Source organism: Pteropus medius, unplaced genomic scaffold, assembly GCF_902729225.1.
Source record: "Pteropus medius unplaced genomic scaffold, Ma_sr-lr_union100, whole genome shotgun sequence".
Taxonomy (NCBI): Eukaryota; Metazoa; Chordata; class Mammalia; order Chiroptera; family Pteropodidae; genus Pteropus; species Pteropus medius.
The window spans coordinates 143,298-162,506 of record NW_024356333.1 but is presented as its reverse complement, the minus strand read 5'-3'; the positions used below and the strand labels follow the sequence as shown (position 1 = coordinate 162,506).

Sequence of the window (19,209 nt, the reverse complement as noted above, 5' to 3'; positions counted from 1 at the left end):
AAATCCACAGCAATCACAAGGAGGCTTTAGAGGTTTTCTTGGCGTCATAGTTGCTCTTGTTTTGTGTTTTTTAATCAGTGGAAAACGCACAGCTGGGAATCGAAATGAGCCGAGAGTCTCAGGAAGGCAGGAGGGAAGCTTCGGAAAGAGGTTCGCCTGGCTCATCGCAAACCCGAATCTCTCTGTATTTGGATCTGTTTCTGTACCTTCCGCTCAGCTCCCTCCATCCTCACGTCACTAGCATGTGTTTGGTCAGTTGCTGGACTGTAAGCCCCTTGGGGATATTCGATCGCCGCTCCATCCCAGTTGCCTAGAACAGGGTCTGGCACACGGGAATGCAGTTATCCATTTGTCGATTGAATGAATTATACACGACTTTAGTCTTTTGTATAGACAGTTTCATCTCTTATTTTCCATCTTTTTCATTTCTTAATCTTTTTCAATCATTTACTAGGTTTGTTCCCGTTTTAAAATATTTTTCCAAATACGCTGAATATATGTATCTATATACATAGATACGTATATAGATATATACGTATATATGTATCTATATACATAGATACATATATATCTATATATGTATCTATATACACATATAGATATAGATACATAGATATGAAAAAGTTTCGTTTTTAATATTATGGTGGTAGCACCTTGAGAATCATTCTATAATTCTAACACATTTCTAGTTTTGGGGTTCTCCCGTTAAGGAAGGGGCGATATCTTCATTTTTAAGACTTTTTTCTGCCTTCGGTAGAACTCGATTCATTTTCTTCATATGGGACTAAACCACAGACATGTAGGATGAAGTGTTTACACATTTGTTATTATTGCTCATATAAACTTGTCCCCACGTCACAGTCTTACTTTATCTATTGGCCGAGGCAACATTGACGTTTGCGCGTTTATTTTGTAATTGGCCGTGTACCGAAATGACACAGATCGCGGCTGATAGGTTTTCAGCTGCTTCGCTTAAGTGTTCTTGTTAGACGTTTATCATTTTTACTTCTCTCTCACCAAATTTATACTTCAGTCTTTTTATAGTAATGCTTCCTTTAGTCTCACTAATGGTATTAGACTAGCAATTCTAGTTAAAAGTATTCATCTAAGTAAACGAGCAATTACACTCTATACAAATATGAACACAGTGAAAATGTGTAAATAATGTTAACTAATTCACAGCCTCACATTTCAGATAAAGAAACACTGCAGAAATGTCCACATCCCTAGTAATTAAAATACATGGAAATTAAAGCGAGACTATCATTTTGGTCCATCGGCTTGGAAAGATCATTCTTTTTTAACAGAGTCTCACGCCTGCTTACGGAAGTAAAAATGTATGCAAATGCTATAGAAATGAACTTGGCACTATATGTCCCCTCTGGGAGGGGACAAAGAGTTCTCCTTTTAAAAATGTGTCTTGGATATGTTTGGATAAAGATACAAAACTGTTTGTAAGAAAATGGTCATTATAATAGAAAAAAAGCAAGCGATAATAATATCCAGATCTCAACAGCTGCTTTTGGGAGTCAGTGTTCTCATACACGCGACATAGTTGACAAAAACATCCCATTTTTATTTTAAAATAATACGTTAATATGTCAAAATTTTATCAGAAAAATGCTCATTTATTGTGGTTGTATTTAGGTATCGAGTTAAGGGACGATTTCCACTTTTTGTTTTCCTGGGTGCTTAGCTGTTTTGTCTAATTTTCTGTAATGATGACCTGAATTAAAAGGCGTTCATTGTGGGAACCTCTAGTTGACACCCCCGGAGCCAGAGCAGGAGAAGCAGCAAAAATATTATTGACTCATTAGTGACTCAGTCCCTGTCCTGTTCAGGCTGGCTGGATTCAAGTGGCCAACACACGTCTACCGTCATCAGATGCACCTTTATGGCAAGAAAAACAAAATCTAAATTCTTTAAGACTTGGAGAATAATTTCATAATACCTGCTTCATAGAGATTAAATTCAAAAACCCCAAAGCTATATCACTGCATTGCAACTTGTAGGTGTGGCCTAGGGGATTTTTTTCTCTCTTATATTTTGGAACACGCCCAGCTGCTTTTCAGAAAGGCCCTCTAGAAGAATTGATTTGAATCGTCTTTGGAATTCTTTCCATTTTTTTGAAGCATGGGCCCACTGGCCTTTTTATAGCATTTAGCGAACGAGAATCCGTATCTGCCAATCGAATGACCTGCTCAAAATTAGGAATGTACATGACGCTCTTGACGTAGACTTCCTGGACCAAATTATTTATAAGGGCAAAAGTGTCACTGGAAAAGGAGCCCGGTAGGAAGGATTTCATGAGCGGATCTGGAACTTTCCAGCTCTGGTGTCTCCACAGCCTGTCCATGGGCGTGCTGGGGCAGGGGCTTCATGCTGCCGTGACTTCGAGGGCTGTGGATGATCGTAGCTCCCTGGGCCAGGTTCAGTTCACACAGGAGGTACCTTCCTGTTTCTCATCCGGAAATCTTCAACTGACCTGTCGAGCAAGACCGAGAAAGAGCCAGTGTTGATTTTGGCGTCTGGAAGAAAATGTAGGCGTTGCCAGCAGAGCACCGTTCAAAGAAACACTACATCGCTGCTACTCTGATGGCACACCAGATCACGCTCCGTCACAAACCACAAGCAGCGACACAGGCATTGTGTCCTGGCTTAGTTGCAGTGTTTGTGCAAATGTCCTCACACAAAATAACGCCGTGTCTTACAATCAGTGGTGTCTTGCATTCTGTCTCATAGAGACCATACTCTGTAAGGTGCCCCTTGCTATCCTGAGATAAAATCCCCAGATAATAACGCTACCTACATACGTAATTTTCAAGACCAATATAATTATCTATCTCTAATACGATAGGCAGATAAAAGGATAGTAATATGTATCCTCCATGAAAATGATTTGGCGCAGCCATACCTTAATGCATAATGAGGTAGGCAGGAATTTATTCCTACCTGTGATGAATAGCATTGGATTGAAGAGAAACGAGACCATCAGAAGCTATTCTTTATAAGAAAGACGTGAGAATAAATGCGCAGGTACAGGTGGATGCTGGAGTAAAAAGTAATGCTATGGTAAATAATAAGTGAAAATTATTTGTATTGATAAAAAGAAAAAAGTTAATTGAAGTGGCGATAACACACCTTGGGAAACTCTAAACTCTTGACGTGGGAATAATGAGGATGTGTTCTCATCGAGGACCTGGGGCTCATTTACAAGTGTAACGTCGGCGTCATTGTCTTTGTTAAGACGTGGGATGAGCCAGTGACAGCTATCGCTGAAAATATATTTACTCTTCGGAAATTCTACTGAAAGTCCGGGTGCGCATTCAGTTGTCAAGAACCCAGCAAGATCTTGGAGACAGTATGCAGTGTTCTTCAGAGGTCAGCTGGAAAAAAAAAATGATTAGACAGGAATCTATAGAGAAGGTGCGCGTGGACCTCGGGGGGTATTATCAAAATAGGATGAGAAGAATAACACTAACCACGAAATGAGTAAGTCATTTCAGTAGCTAATTTTCATAAATAAATTTTTATCACTGTGCGGTATGATTTTAATGTGCCATCTGGCAATAATACGAAATACTTTAAAAGTACCTTTGTTAATGAAATTCAGTGAGCTTCGTCTTTCTTGTGACTTCATAAATATAATTATATTTAATTTTCGATCTCCTGGAAAGACTCTCAAATCTCCTCTACTACATCAGTGCGACGAGTCTGTATGCTTTGGCATAGCTCTTTGCTATAGTATTTTCCCACTAAATACGAAATTGGAAATTTTATTTTACATCGAGCAGAGGTACAGAGCGAATAAATTATTCTGTTACTGGAAAGAATACCCTGAACTCCCTTTCAGCATCGCTTTCCACAATCATATTCTCTTAAATATCTGTACTTTTATGTCAAACATTTCCAAGATGATTAGGTACTTGCCGGAGTCTATCCAGGCAGCTGTAACAAAAATTCCTCAAACTGGGGTGGCGTATGAACAACAGACGCTCATTTCTCACCGTTCTGGGGGCCACAAGTCCAAGATCAAGGTGCCGGCCGACCCGGTGTCTGCCGCGGGCCCGCTTCCTGGTTCACAGACAGTTACCTTCTCGCTGCGTCCTCACGAGACAAAACGGATAACGGAGCCCCCTCCCCCAAGAGTTTCTCTTATAAGGCCACCAATCCTGTTCCTCAGGGCTGCACCAGAGGCCCCAGCTCCAAGCATCGTCACACCGGGGACTGGGTGTCACTGTCTGAAGTCCGTGGACATCCAGTCCCCAGCAATACTGAAGTGTCAGCAATATATTATCTACAGTAGCTTTTGATGACTGGCACCTTTGAGATTCATGAGGGATTGGGGGCCATTTTGTTTTGTAGGATTGGCCCGAGTTTTGCAGAAAAGTTAGCATAATTCCCATCAATCTAATAAATAATTAGAGCTCCTGTAATAAATGCCAGGAGCTTCCCTGATCAGAAATGCCCTCGCAGAATTCAAAACACTCTGGTCAGCATTGGCGCTGACCCTGTTGTCAGCCACCGCACTCAACAGCCCTGGGGAGCACGGAGGAGAAAAGGGGTACCAGGTAGGTGACCTGGGACTCCACGCCCCATCCACACCTGGTACTGGCTAGAGTCCTGTTGTTTTAATGGGTATCACTTGAGCATATTTCAGTGGGGCTGGGGACCGTGACCTGGGTTGGACCCGTCAATTAAATAAGTAATGAAGCTTCGTAGCTTGGAAAAGATAACAAAAGTTTAACCTAGGACACCCCTCACTGGACCGTAGGCTCTGCGGTTGACTCCGAGGCCCAGGTCAGTCCATGGCTTGCTGCTCTTCCCAAGAAATCTAGATCACCCCCGGCCTTCCCCCTATACTCTGAAGAATGTCCCTGGGAGCAGCAGGTGAAGGTGACATCTCATTATTTTGGAACTTCAGCATTTCAATCTGACCTGGACTGTGCAGGAGTGTTTCTGTTGTTTTTTTGTTTTGTTTTGTTTTGTTTTTTTGGATGGCAATGTAGCCAAGTGTCTGCTAATTCCAGTAGAAAATTTTAGGGGGATGATCCTAGGTGTAGTTGGTGTCTCTTTAGATGTTATAATTAAAAAAAAAATCATAGAAACACACACACACACACACACACACACACACACACACACACACACACACAGCCAAACGGATCGACTTTGATCTTCCCAGAAAGAAAATAAGTCAACTTAGAGAAATGCTGGAGAACAGACATGCAGAAAGTCTCTAGAAGGTCACTTTTTCTTAGTCTATTGGGTTTAACACAAAAATGATTCATTCCTGAGGTCAAAACATGAGCACTCTCTTTACAAATTACAGCTCTCTTTTTACAAATGAAAACCAATTTGAAAAACTAATTATTAGAATAAAAATTATAAAACAATATACATGTTTAAGTTGATCTAATTTAGCCATCGTTATATTTAGTAATGCTAAATTTGTTTTAAGCAGAGAAGGCAAACATTTCTGAACAAGCAATGCTGGAACAATTAGCTTTCTGGAAGAAGATCAACTCACAAGCCATATAAGATGTACGCATAGTATTAAATTCCAGATATATAAGGAAAAAAGTTATATAAAATTATAATAAGAAGAGTGAATGGGAAATATATCCTAGGCTTGAGAGTAAAGAAAAATGGCTCAAAGAACATCGAGCTTTGAATTCCTAATTTTTAGAAAAAAATCCATCTATGCGAACAGAACAGGAAACAAGATGTGAAACGCATTCAGAGCAAGCATAGCAAAAACTTCATCAGACTGGTAACTAAAGAAATGGCATTTTAATTGATGACGGTTTATCAAAAAATATCGAAACGATAGCCATCAATGCTGACAGAACTGAGTGTGTGTATTATATATGTAATATGTAGTACAGCGTTATTTATGACAAAATTACAAGCGAATGTATATTAAGTGAGCAAAAGATCGAAATAAGTATCGTGATATATGTATGGTATGTGAGACAAATATGAGGCGAAACTTGTAAATAATACTCTCCAGGTCCGATTTCATTCTCGGGGCGTCACCCATGGTGACGTCAGCACTTCAGTCCATGGGCGACAGGATTCCTCAGACAGTGCTAGAGCAAGATCGCAAAATAAATGCAAAACCTACAGCAACCTTGGAGTCACTGCATTCTCGAGGGCACTCGTAAAGACTGCTCCTCCGTACACATATGTTCGTGGTGATTAGGACACAGTACGAGCTTGGAAATAGTTGCTGTTATCTGCGTTATTTCTAAACTTCTTTTGATTTTCTTTACCATATTCGTGCTTAAGCCTAATTTTACTTGCGACCTCACGGGAGCTCACATCTTGGAATGGAGTTACGTATTTTTCATCCTTGTGCTGTCCTTGGAGTCACGATGACCATCACGATATAGTCCATTTATCGATCGCACTTCAGGAAGGCGACCGTCGTCACCGTCATATCGGGGTGGGGGGTAGCCCCTGTTTCGGATCGCATGGGATTCGTCACGCTCCGTCCGGCGTGGTGCCTCTTCCAGCTCCTCCGAATGTGTCACGTGAGTCCGTGTTCTCACGTTACCGAGGAAAGGAGGCGTGAACGACGTTGGGTGGGTGGCTCTTGATAAGCATCTTGAAGACCTTGGGAAACCTTCAGTCAGTAACTGGTTGGGGCCTCCCGCCTGACGTTTCTGTGGCGGGACATTCCGGTGGCGTGATCCCGGGCCGTCCCCAGGGTTTGCAGTGTCAGGGAGGTGAGATGCACGTGGATCAAAGAGAGGCTCGCTCAGACGAACGGAGAGCAGGTGAGATTCAAGCCACCAAAATGTGCTGGAAATTAGATTCGTGATGATTCGATGTGATTTGACTGAGGACCCCATGGCCTCTTAATTTCCTTTTTTTCCCCCTAGAAATCTTTGTCAGATTGCAGCATCCTTTCCCACGCGTCGGTAAGAATGAATAAGTTACACGTGGCGATTAGAAAATGGAAAATTCTGTTAGAAATGAGAACGTACCGAGATTCCTTACCTGAAAACACAACGGGAGAGGAGTTGAAAGGTTTAGGGGGCTCGATGGGACACACGCCGATGCAGGGCCTCGTGGGGGAATGATGCGCTCGAGGTGAGCCCCGAATCACAGAGCTTTCTAAAGATGTGCCGCGCTTTCCTGAGCGTTTAAAAAACAGGCGACGTGACTCATCTGAGGCTGACGCACGCGATGAATTATTCCTCGAATGCTCTGAGACTGAGCACGTGTGCCACTCCGGAGGCTCCAGCTCGGTGGCAGGGTGACAGGGAAATTCGGGGGCGGGTGGGGGGGAGGGGACACTGTCGTGCGCCGAAGCTGGGAATCCGCTCCCGGCCACTTTTCACTTCCAAATGCCCGTATTGATTCCTCCGCGACTCCCATCGATCCTGTGGCTTGAGAGGAGCTTCTGCCTGGAAGGCGTGAGGGAAGGACGAAGCGGAGAGGACAATCTATTAGGCCGACAGCAGGGAGGTGGCCGGAGAGGGGAGACCCGCCTGCCACCACCTCATAAGCGGGGGGCCCAACGCAGCGCACACCAGGGCCCAGTGTTATCCGCTCATGCACCTGCCTCCTCCTCCCCCTCCCATGCTGGCTCTGCTTTCCAGGGGCTCCAGAGCCTGTGCCTCCCCAACCCACCACGTTTTAACCGTCACCTCGCCCCGTCAAGTCTGGGTACCCCGATACCCCGCAGAGTGCCCAGCAGGGAGCGGAGGTCCAGACACGACCGGTGAGTGGATGGTCTGTAAACGCCCGTCTGTAAACGCCCGATGCTCTTGGACTGCCCGTCATCCTCGTGAGCTCCAGGGGTGCCCCTTCTCCTGCAACGCACCCCCTTTCTGCGGGGCTTCTGTGGACGCCTGCCTAGCACGGTCTCCTTGGAAGGACCCTGCAGCTCCCGTCTTCCTGGAGGGGTGCCGGCCAGCCCTCTCACGCAGGGGGCTGTGATGACCGCAGGTGGCTGGGGACCGCAATCGTGAGACAGACCCCGAGGGCCGGGCTCCTTCCTCCCGAGGACTGGAGCCCGGCTGCGCCAGCCCCCCTTCCCGCCACCTCCCATCCCTGCAGACGATGTTCCCCTCTCCCTTCTCAGGGTTGGCACAAGGATCAGCTGAGTGAACCGATGGCGAATCTCGCAGTAAAGCGTCTGACGTGAAGGCGTCATTCCCGTATCAGGGAATGAATGACTGAAAAACAAAAGGCCCGAGTCAGAGGCAGCGCGCACTTCCTTTGAGATAAAAGTGGATAGTTATTCGGGAATCACTGATTCACACAGGAGCCCAAATAATATTCCCATTAGGAGCCAGAGGAAAGGGGACAGTGACATCCGTAGAAGGAAGGCGTCGCTGTCGGTGCCGAGAACATCACATAGTGATGCTAATTCTGAGCAATTTAAAATGGTTCGGCCCAGTAGTCATCAGTCCAGTAGTTCCAATACCTGCTTTCTTGTTATGCTTGCGAACAGCTCCCGGCCCTGTCCCCGAGGGGTGCTGGGACATTTTCGCATTACACAGGTTTGAGACATAGGACGTGCAAGGCAGTTTCTCTGGGATGGCAGCTCCATTTCTGTCATTTTTTACACGATTATTCAGGCTCCTCTCTCTCAGGGGTCATGTCTGCGTGTTTGCAGGAGTCTTGGTGCCTTGAGAGAGTCACCCAGAGGGACTCCTAGCCGCTGTCCGGATGGGACCCTGGGTCACCGCGTCGACCCCCCCATGCTGAGGTTTCAGACGAAGTTCACCGACTCGGTGCCTCAGACGCCACGCTGCACCACGTCGGTTAGACGGCACCACGCCGTCACCTCGGTGCCCTGTCCGCATTCCGCTTCTATGCCGGCGGACGACTGACATGTCGCCATTTCACGGCGGCTGATTTCTGGCGGTGACAGACGACGCACGGGGTTTTGGAGTTGGAAGAAAACTCAGTCGACCAACCTCTCGGTGAGCTGTGCAAGTTTTAATACACCGGGTAACATTCTAGACAGGGAGAAATCCATTTTCCTACGCTTATTTTTATGTCAGCCCTAATAGTAATTCGGATACACAGTCTAGGAACACGTGACTGTCCCGCCCCAGAGGAAGAAGGCGCCATTGGCATCGAGGTGATGGGGAGGAAAGTGCGGGAAATATATGGGAAGCATATTGTGATGTGTACGACATAATATGTGTGATATATTACATATAACAGAATTAACGGGATCTGGGAGGAGGGAAAAAAACCATCTGCCGAATGAGTGCAGATCCCAGAAACGGTGGAAATTTAAATGGAAAAATCTAACTTTTTCCACTGACCCTTTTCTCTTACCTACTTTTCTCTCCAAAAGAATCCAACGTCTGTCTCCCCCTCTTCGTAAGCTCTGGGACACCTGTCCTGTGGCATGTTCTTGATACTTCTAACTGAGATGCTGAAGTCCGAATTTCTAAGCAACTGGCATTTTTATTCCATTGAGAGTTTGGAAATCAACTTAGTGATGATGATGGATGGGAGGGAAATTGGCCCGGCAGACTGAGAGCGAATCACACGGCACACAGGTGTGTGCGCTGCCTAAGATGCCCTGCTCACGGGGGGCTGGTCTGTTCAGACACGGTTTAAACACGCGGTAAACCTGTGCCTTAACGGGGACCCGGGTTCATCGCACAGCTCCGGGGGGAGCCGTGCCAACTTACTGAACTTGGCCTAGACTGTGACTGAGGACATACTGTCTTCTTGCAGGGTCTTTCTAACAATAACCCAGGATAAAAAGGTCCCCAAGTGCAGATGGCTCCTGTCGATGAGTCGGGGTGCCGGGTGGGGAAGTGTCTGGAGGAATATAGAATGACTGTCAGAGGGAGCAGGTCGCCAGCACCCGATCTGACCACCCTGAATTACGGGATATTCAACAAAATATCTGATACTTCTTTCTGAACAAGAACATCTCCCTACATTGAGTTTTACCCCCTCAAACACGCTGTTTAAAATACAGATAGACCTGGGGTGTGCCGCTTTATGTGAATTATTGGGGGCAGAGGCTTGCTTCCCCGCCTGGCACCCCAAAAAGAGTTAGGGGCCTGAGCGAAGTGTGTGAGAGAAGGGTGGGCAGGGAGCAGAGGGCGGGACACAGCCAGGGCGGCATCATCTCCTTTGTGAGATGCGTGGGCTTGCGTGTTTCTTCTTTGGGGCCCTCTGCCAGCAGGAGGTGGCACGTTTGTCCTTTCCAGAGGCCGCCTCTGAGTGACGGCGGGGAAGGGGGCCACGGAGGCGGAGCGTGTTCGAAGTCAGAGAAACCTTTGAGGTTTCTGAGCCAAATCGGTTTCCCAGGTGTAGTAGATGGTGGCGCTCTGCCCTTAAAGGCACACAGCTGTTATGTAAATTTCATGGGTTTTTAAATTTTTTAAAGAAAATTGCAATGCCATTTCGACGCCGCGGAACCCTGCGTTTGGATGGGCCGCCCTCCCAGCCCCAGGCCCAGCCTGAGACTCTCCACGCGAACTCTTGACTCTCACGGATGAGATGGTTTGTGGCATCGCCGGCCTGGGTTCTGTTCTGTCTGTGGCCGTCGCTGTGTTTTGCATGAGCGTGCCGACTACAGGACGTAGGTGACCTCGGGGCAGCCACGATCACAGAGCGATCGGACACAGAGCCACGCGTGGCGGCTTCCCCGCCCCAAACGCGCAGCTCTGTGCAGACGCCCCCCCTCCACCGATCCCTCCTTGTGTCCGTGGGGCTCCCTGAGGACCCTGTTTTTCCTTCTCTGTGTACATACTTTTCTCCACTCGGCAGAATGCTCATAAAAAGAACAACTATTAGATCGGTTCTATTTGTCTTCCCGAAGGAAACTGTTTGCTTTACCCCGATCCCCTCCCCTAATTCAATCTGACTTTTCCGGCTGCTTCAATTCTTCCTGGGGTGATGCTCGCCTTTTTAAAACCGGGCCAGGGAGCAAAGCGGATCCTTGAAACACGCTACCTGTGTCCCCATCCGAGGAAGTTTTGATAGGCTTCCGTCGATCTGGTTAGTATTATTTCCGTCCAAATTCCTCGCATGGTTCTGGAAAGACCGATTCCAGGAGCCAAAACGGTGGTCTATGAAAAAAAGTGTTGATTGCGGCATTGCTTAAAAGTAGAGATTGGGGAACAAATTTTAAATACATTAGTAGAGGAATAAATACATTGTAGAATCATGCAGTACGATGCTCTTCGGTGCAGAGGGAAAGCCGCATATATCAATGTGGATGAACCTCACAAATACTGAGCTGGCTGTGAATCGAGTTGTAAGGTCCACACTGGGTGGTGTCATTACAAAGTGTAAAAGCGTGATACGCTCTTACCTAGCCAGACGCGAATTAAGGTCGCTTAAGCAATTTCTAAAACGTGTGGCGTAGTGAACGCCAGGTGTAGAGTGGGCCTGGGCTCTGGCGGGGGGTCGGGTAGGGAGGAAAAATGCAGTTATTGACAGGGAGGCGGGAGACCCACGCTTCGCTCCTTACCTGGGGTGGGGGAGGGGATGGATGGCTCATGAGGGCTTTTGTGCTTGTCTGAAATATTTCATGCTTCACAGAGAGAGAGGACAAGGAAAACAGAATATGAAAAGTAATCAAAGAAACGAAAGTATGTCCAAGAATTTTAAGAGGACACCTGTTTTCCAACTGCACTGGCCCACACAATGGGACAGATGCCATAAGACCAAGAACCGCCCGTAAGATTCACATTTAACATGAAATTATAGAAAAATATGAGGACGTGATCATAAAAGCCAGAGGGAAACTGAATATTTATTTTATTCTCAAGAAATAGATAAGCCATGAAAGAAAGCACAAGAACTTAAAATGGTTATACGTTAGTTACAGAGGGTGCTCGGACCTATAGCTGCCTCTAACGATGGAGTAATGATTGGAATGTAATCAGGAGTCCTAGGGCTTCCTCCCAAATGCATTGCAGGCTAACTGCGGGGTGCCATGCAGATCGCTTTCTCGTTTGCCAGAAAGCGTCCCAGACACAAAATCTGTGTACAGACGCCTAGTACGATGGAGACGATTCAACTACCTACCACGGTGGACAGAGAATAATGTTTTCTACTCGTTTGTCTGCAGGTAGCCGATTGAACAAAAAGCGCGTTTGTGAGATCCCAGCCAGAAATATTTCCTAGTAACAAACTATAAATTATCGTGTTCCTTTGTGGGTTACCTAGTTTTCTTCCCTCTTACCAGTTCAAAAAAATTTTCCTTTATGTGTAACTTAAATCACATCGGGATTTCTGAGCGGCTTACCACAATCTTAGTGGCCCTGAGTTAAAAACCTCTGTTCGACACGAGATTTTTTCTGGTCGTGCGCAAAGCTTCCTTCAAGTGCCTTTTCAAAGGTTTTTGAAAATAGGATATTCCGAGCGGGCCTCTCGTACTGCTGCTGAATTTCGTAATTCTTAGTGCTCTCACCCAAATCCGTCGCCTCTGCGGTCAGCCTCCTTCCACTTCGGTCCGGTACCGGCCCTCCTCCTCGAAGCCCACTCAGCCCCTCCACTAAGGGGACAAGTCAGATTTCCTTGACAAATTAAGTGCACAGGTCTAACTTGCAAACGCCGTGGTGTTTGCTTTGCTGCATGGAATTCTCGGCGAAGGTGAGAAGCCACCCCAGGGACCCCAGGGGTCCTGCCCAGCGCCTGACTTGTTCGTTTCCCTTCCTGCCAGTGCCCTCCCCCACTTCCTCCCTCCTGAGATGTTTGACTGTCTCCGGGGTTCTGTCCGCATTCACGTCTCCCTATTCATTCCGCAGAACGCTGCGTTGGACACGCGCTGTGTGACATCAGTGGTCGAGGCACTGAGCACACACCAGTGGGGAAATGGACATCACCGCTGGGACGAGGCGTACCTGGCAGGCTCTGAACTGGGCTCCGATGGCCCCTCTTCCCGTGTCACCGTGCCTCGTCCCCCTGGACTGCAGTGCCATGTGGAGAAGGGGGCAGGGACCCGGCAAATCAAAATATAGTGACGAATTGCTCGGAGCATTCTTTGCATGCGACGTTTTTTTTTTTTCTTTTAGGCGAGGCAACCCTTGGCTGACCTCACAGATCGCAAGGACCTTGTCAGCTTACAAACCCTTATTTTTTATTTTTTACGCCTACAGCATCAGGTCTTCCTAGGTGGCCTCCCATCCAAGGACTAACCAGGCCCGACCCTGCTTAGCTTCCGGGATCAGATGGGATCGGGCTTGTTCAGGGTGGCGTGGCCATAGGCCATATGCAACCTTGAACCTGGACAATGGAGCCAGTTTTGACAGCTTCCAGGCGCAGGTGCTCCCCACCCAGTGTGACCAGTGCTCCCCACCCAGTGTGACCAGTGCTCCCCGCCCAGTCTGACCGGTGCTCCCACCAGTGTGACCAGTGCTCCCCACCCAGTGTGACCAGTGCTCCTCAGAACGTGGTGTGATCCACCATCGAGTCCTCGAGAAGCGGGGCAGGTGTTTCACACAGACGGGAGTTTGGGCACACGCGGTCCCAAGATCTCGATTGTACCTTTGCTTTGTATTTTAAGCTCTTAGTTTATTGGCTAATAGCGTGAATATATCCCATCTCCTCAGAAATAGTAAAAGGACGTTGAGGAAAATCGTGGCAAATTAATTTCTCTCTATGGCAAGAGCAGCGATGATGCTGCGTATCTTGAGCGAGATGCTCACCTCTCTGGGCATCGGTTTTACGGACCAACATTTCCCAAGTCACAGTTTCTTCCTGTGTAAAAGGAGGACGAGAATATCCCCTTTACTTGGTTATTCTTAAGAATAATCGATTAAGTTATGAAATAAAGGCCCCAAAGTATGTTTCTCGTGAGGGGTTTCTGTGGGTAACACGTCACCTTTGGTCTCCATGGCATTTCACAAGGATTATTATCTTGTCCGATTCTTCAGACAGTTTTATGCAATGGCCGGAAAAGGCATTTTTACCTCCATTTGTCAGTCGAGGAAACTGAGGTTCGACAATATCGATGGCCATTTTTAGAGTGACCGTTTAGCAAGTGGTATTTATTGAAACTTCGGCATTTTAATCACACTTTGGTCCTTTTGCCTGTTGAATAAAGAAACAGCCGGGCCGAGGAGACAGGGCGCATCGTTGCCTACGAGAGGGATGGCGTGGCAAACGGATGTTAAACCCAGTGAGTTAAGTAGCTCCATTTAGTGCTGAATTTCTGTTTTGGTGATTTAGGTAAGCGAAGGTGGCACATTTCTATTCTCATCCTTCAGGAAGCGTGAGCATGTGCTCTGCTAACGATGCCAGCACCTGGTACCCCATTGGGTGACTGTGTTGGGAGCCAGAGGAAGCAGGAAAAATCGGTACACGTGAACGCCCTTCTGTCGGCTACAGTGACATGAAGGGCCCCCCAATTCTTGCTGTGCAGGCAGACAGCGGGCTGTAAATAGGCATAACGTTAGTGAGTCCAGAGGTGAGCTAATGGAAGAAAACAGAATTTATTTCTGTGTTGTTCCTTGTCGGTCTCCTTCCTATGATTTTTAACGAAATGCCTGACCAGTAATTTAGTGACCAGCACGATTAACGCTGGCGTGGCTTTTGGGGAGAGGTGAGCAGTGAGTGACAGGGAACAGTTTTCAGCAGAAAGTGCCTTCCTGGTGTGACTAGAATACTTCGGGAACTCAAAGACTAAGCCTGCCCTCTGCTGGAGCCCAGAATCACGCCGCCGGCTGCTTGATGAGCGGAGGGAAGGCAAGGTCCACCCCCGCCGTGCTTCTGCTTTGCACGTTTGAAATTCAAGCCCCCTTCCGTGAGCTTGGTTAATCCACTATCATGTCTGTTCCAAGCAAGGATCCAACTATGTGAAGCCAGTGTCTTCAAAGGAGGGTTTCAGTGCCCGTGCGGGACGGGCTTTGTGGCAAGTGACAGGTCTGCAGGGTGGCCACGGGGGTGACGTCTGGCCTCATGCATTGCTCAAAGTGGAGCCATCGACTCACGGGCAGTCAGGAGTTCTTGGAGTTTTGGATTTGTGTTAGGGACTTAATATGACCCCAGGAATAAAATCGTGCCAGAATCTAAGACGTCGAACACATGGCAGATCCGGGAGTCGAAGGGAGGGGTGGTGAAAGGGACAGGATGCTGGTCACTCGCCGTGGGAGAAACCGCGCTCCCAGGGCACTGGCTCTGAGCATCGCCAGTGCAGAAAGTGTTTAATCTAGGTATTTCCAGTAATATCTGTCAATTGTTGACTGTCAGCCATGTGATGTGAGTGTGACAAAAATTAAACTAATTTAGTATCTCTACAGACCTGCGAGACTGACCTCCTTACATCGCGGTTTAGTTTTAAGAATATGTTGACAAGTGGCTTAACCGAATTCGGTGCGCTCCAAAGAGAGTGTATGCAGGATTTGGACTCAGGTTCGTCCGACGCTCAAGCTCACGTCTGCACCCTGCCACCTCTCCAGGGTCTGTATGAACCTAAAGCCCTTCCACCCTGTAGATGGAGTTCAGCTCTGTCGCCGGCGATCTGGAGGGCCAGCGGGGGTCCTCCCAGACAGCTTGCCTTTTATAGCTGTCCGTGGTTCCCAGGGGAGCCCACCACCTGCGTCCGGGTGGGGATTAAGGAGGCTAGCTTTGGGAAGGGGGCTCCCCAGGAGAAGAGAGACATGGTATTCTCGGAGGGGTGAAATGAATAGGGCCAGGGCGAAGCTGCCCAACAGGTGGGGATGATGCGTCTGCACGCTAAGCCGCTCCTGGCGCTGGGCGGGGATGGGACCCGGCATCTCACCGGGCACAGGGCCTCTTCCTGGCCCCACTGAGGGGCACATCCCGGAGGTCAGGGTGCAGCCGCAGCAGCCAGAGGCTGGGTGTGGAGCCCGGTCTGCAGAACTGATCCGTGTTTTTCTCTCCTCTGCATTTCAATGGCTCTGGCCTGCAGTCGGGGATAGAAATTAGCAGGTAATTACACACCCGAGCTTAACTGTGCCCGTGGCTGAGTCAGGGAGGAAGAAGCGAGAGTTACGTTATTATATCGCTGTTGCTGAAACAGGAGAGAGATGAGGTAGAGACACGGGGTAAGGGAGACGTGACACTGTGCAGCAAGGGATGTCTGCGTGTCGCCAAGAACACGTGCTGAGCGAGATGACAGTTCACAGATCAGGGCACACGAGCCCCCGTCAAGTACCGTCCGTCACCTTACGCCAACACAACCTCTTGGAATAACGGGTGGGAAACTTTTCCAAAACCCATAACGAGAAAGCAGTCAATGGCTGGGTTGAAGCCTCAGAGGCCACACTTCACCCGTAGCTGATTTTGCTGGAAGGTGGCGTTTTCTTCGGTTTAAACTAAATTAATTTGACAGTGTTGTTCTGGCTGTTGGAGCTTATGAATGACGTTCTCCCCCATTTAAAATTGGGACCTTCGGAGCTTTTGAATAACGTGCAGTACCCAATTCCAGTGGTTCTCAAACTTGCCATGAAAATCACCCGCGGGGCTTGTTAAACCGGGCTGCTGGCCCCTCCCGCAGAACTTCCAATTTAGCAGAACCGATGCCCTGGGTCCACGGACCCCAGTGGCAAAATCCGTCCACACGGATGTGTTCCCAGCCGTGACAAAATTGCCCTTCTGTATAATATTACTCTGATAATCATCATATTTTAATCCGGAAGATTAAATAACACATACATGCGAAGGCGTTATGTCATGAGTCGCCCCTGGGGTTCGTAGGTGTGTGTCTTGCCTGTGGGTCGAGGCCTCGAGACCATCGCTCCTTGTTGCGGTGGATGACGAGGAAGCAGGATGCGTGGTTGAGCTGACGGAGCCTGAGGACCAGGGTGGCAGGTGGACCCGGCGGCCTCGTCAGGCTCAGAAGGAAGGTCACAGCAGCTGCAACACTGTCCTCTCCGGCAGGCTCTCCTCTCCTTTCTGCAGTCACAGCTGCATATCGAGTGGACAGCAATAGAATCTTTAAAGTCGATTGTGCCCGGGTACCAAAATAATTTTGGGGGGATGGATGCGGTGGTCCCGAACTCCAGCATGCATCGGAATCACTTGGGGAGTCTCACTGTACACAGATTGCGGGGCCCACGCAGAGTGTCTCGCTCAGGACATCTGGGTCTCATGCCGGCGGCCCCCAAATCTGCATTCCTGATTTCAGGTCTATATCAGAAACAGGTAGAAACATTCTACATTGACAAAGTGAAGATGATTACTTAGAACGTCCCAGACACGTGACTTTGCTCGTGTCCAACGATGACAGCTCTGGGGAACCATCACATCCTGCGGGCTTTATGAAAAAGAAACGGTTTTACTAAATGTATACATTTGCTGCTTCGACTTTGTACAGGGGCAGAATTTATACAAGACGCTGGTTTCAATGAAGACCGCCTCTAAAATTCAGTGTAATGTCCCATCCCAACTGTCTGCAAACAGATGAAATTGTGGTAATTTCAATTACTGCTCTCAATTACTAATTTCATTAAAATACCTGAGAAAAGACACAATTCGCAGTTCGCGAAAGAGTGGCTATGAGTAAAAGATCTTCATATAATTTGGGGGGAGGCTGTAATGTTAAATCATAGATTAGAGAATTGAATTAAAGTTTGTTGAACCCTTCGGAAAAAAGCCTTCTGCTTTCCTTAAAGTAATTCATGTGTTTTACTCTTGAATTTGGTTGTGGTACTTGTATTAATTTTGGTATTAAATAGGAAATTTCTTGAGGGTGGGATAAATTTTAAAAAAAAATTCTATATAATACGTAGTTAACATTTATACATTAAATCAGAGTTTCATCTTTTACTGTACGAGAGTGACTTGGAAACGAACAGTTAGAGCTGCGAACGAAAGACTGGCTTGGAAGTCTCCGGCCACGCCACCCTGAACATGCCTGACCCCGTCTGATCTCGGAAGCTAAGCAGGGTCGGGCCCGGTTAGTCCTTGGATGGGAGACCACCCAGGAAGACCAGGCGCTGTAGACGTAAAAAAACAAAACAAAACAAAAAAACGAAAACAAAAAAACAAAGCCAAAGAGCAAGCACAGTCCAGATAAAGGTCATGAAAGACTGCCCTTGAGAGGCGGACCACAGACGTGACTTAAAGCTGAGAGGAATAGACATCGAGAAGCGTCTGCCGGAAAACCATCCATGTTCCAAACACAAGGCGTTGCTAAGGGAAGTTGAATCTTCACATCCACACAGTTCAGCGGGGAAAGAGCATGCATTTCTGCCTAGGATTCCATAAACGTCCATCACAGGCGCCTGGGATTGGGCGGGGGGCTATATTTGCCTTGAGCAGGAGCAGCCCCCACCCCTGAGTCCTTCATGGACTTTGGGGGAGCTTTTCTCATCGGAGTCCCACCTGTGCATCCCGAGGCAGGAGGCATGTCGGAGCAGCAGTCCCGTTTATGGGGCCCAGTTCCATTAGGGATAGGAGATGAAAACGCCTTCTCCTGTAAGAAACACAGAAAGAGAGCAGAGCCCCCCACCCAGCACCCCCACAGAGCCCTGCGGTTGGAGGGCAGACAGAAGCGCCCTGCCAAGTAATGAAATAAAGCACCGGCCACCCTCATCATCGAATCGCCGGCTTAACAAATAACACGCGATGATGGGGATCCCTTGAGCACAGTGCGAAAAGCTTTGTGGGGGACGAATCCCCGGTCTCGAGCACTTTTTTATTTTACTGCTTATATACAGAGATGCATTTTTCGTTTGCAAGTCAGAATATCACTGATTTTATCACCGAGTTACATGAGTAACGTCCGGGAAGTTTCCCGATGAGAGTCTCAATCCGCACGTGACAGATGATCTGAATAATCGAGGTCCTCTTCTTCGAGATTCAAACCGTCACATCTCCTTGACCGCCCGCTCTGCATTTTCATTCCCATTCCACATGCTAAGTTCAGGCTGCTCACGCTCATTTTTCTTGGGCCGAATGAGGCATTGAATTAAATTTTCCAAATACAAATGAAAGGGTATCTCTGTATTACCAGGAAGATTTGTGTCTCGTTAAACAATACAGTGGTCGGAGTCCAATGAGTTCACAAGAGCTACTCGAACCAAATTGGGTTTGCCCATATTTTAAAGCTTTTTCGCATTTCGCTTATGTATTTATTCTACACAACCGCATAAATCTTAAAGCAACTAGAGTCAGCTGAAAAGAGAAATGTTCTTCTAAGCATTCGCCGTGAATAAAAGATATTCAGGGACATAGGCTGGGGAAGATTGGGAACAGACTGAAATAAGCAGCGATAACCGATGAGCTCTGCTGATTTAACAC

General features: G+C 47.6%; 1 protein-coding gene and 2 pseudogenes across 1 annotated transcript in view; 2 read left to right on the top strand and 1 right to left on the bottom strand.

The window, feature by feature from the left end:
- Positions 1 to 19,209, top strand: part of DPP6 (dipeptidyl peptidase like 6) — a gene marked incomplete at its 3' end in the record, with an annotated part of 132,047 nt that overhangs the window by 10,874 nt on the left and 101,964 nt on the right. The window lies entirely within an intron of this gene.
- LOC120601572 (uncharacterized) lies at positions 13,092 to 13,210 on the bottom strand (annotated as a pseudogene).
- LOC120601578 (uncharacterized) lies at positions 17,794 to 17,912 on the top strand (annotated as a pseudogene).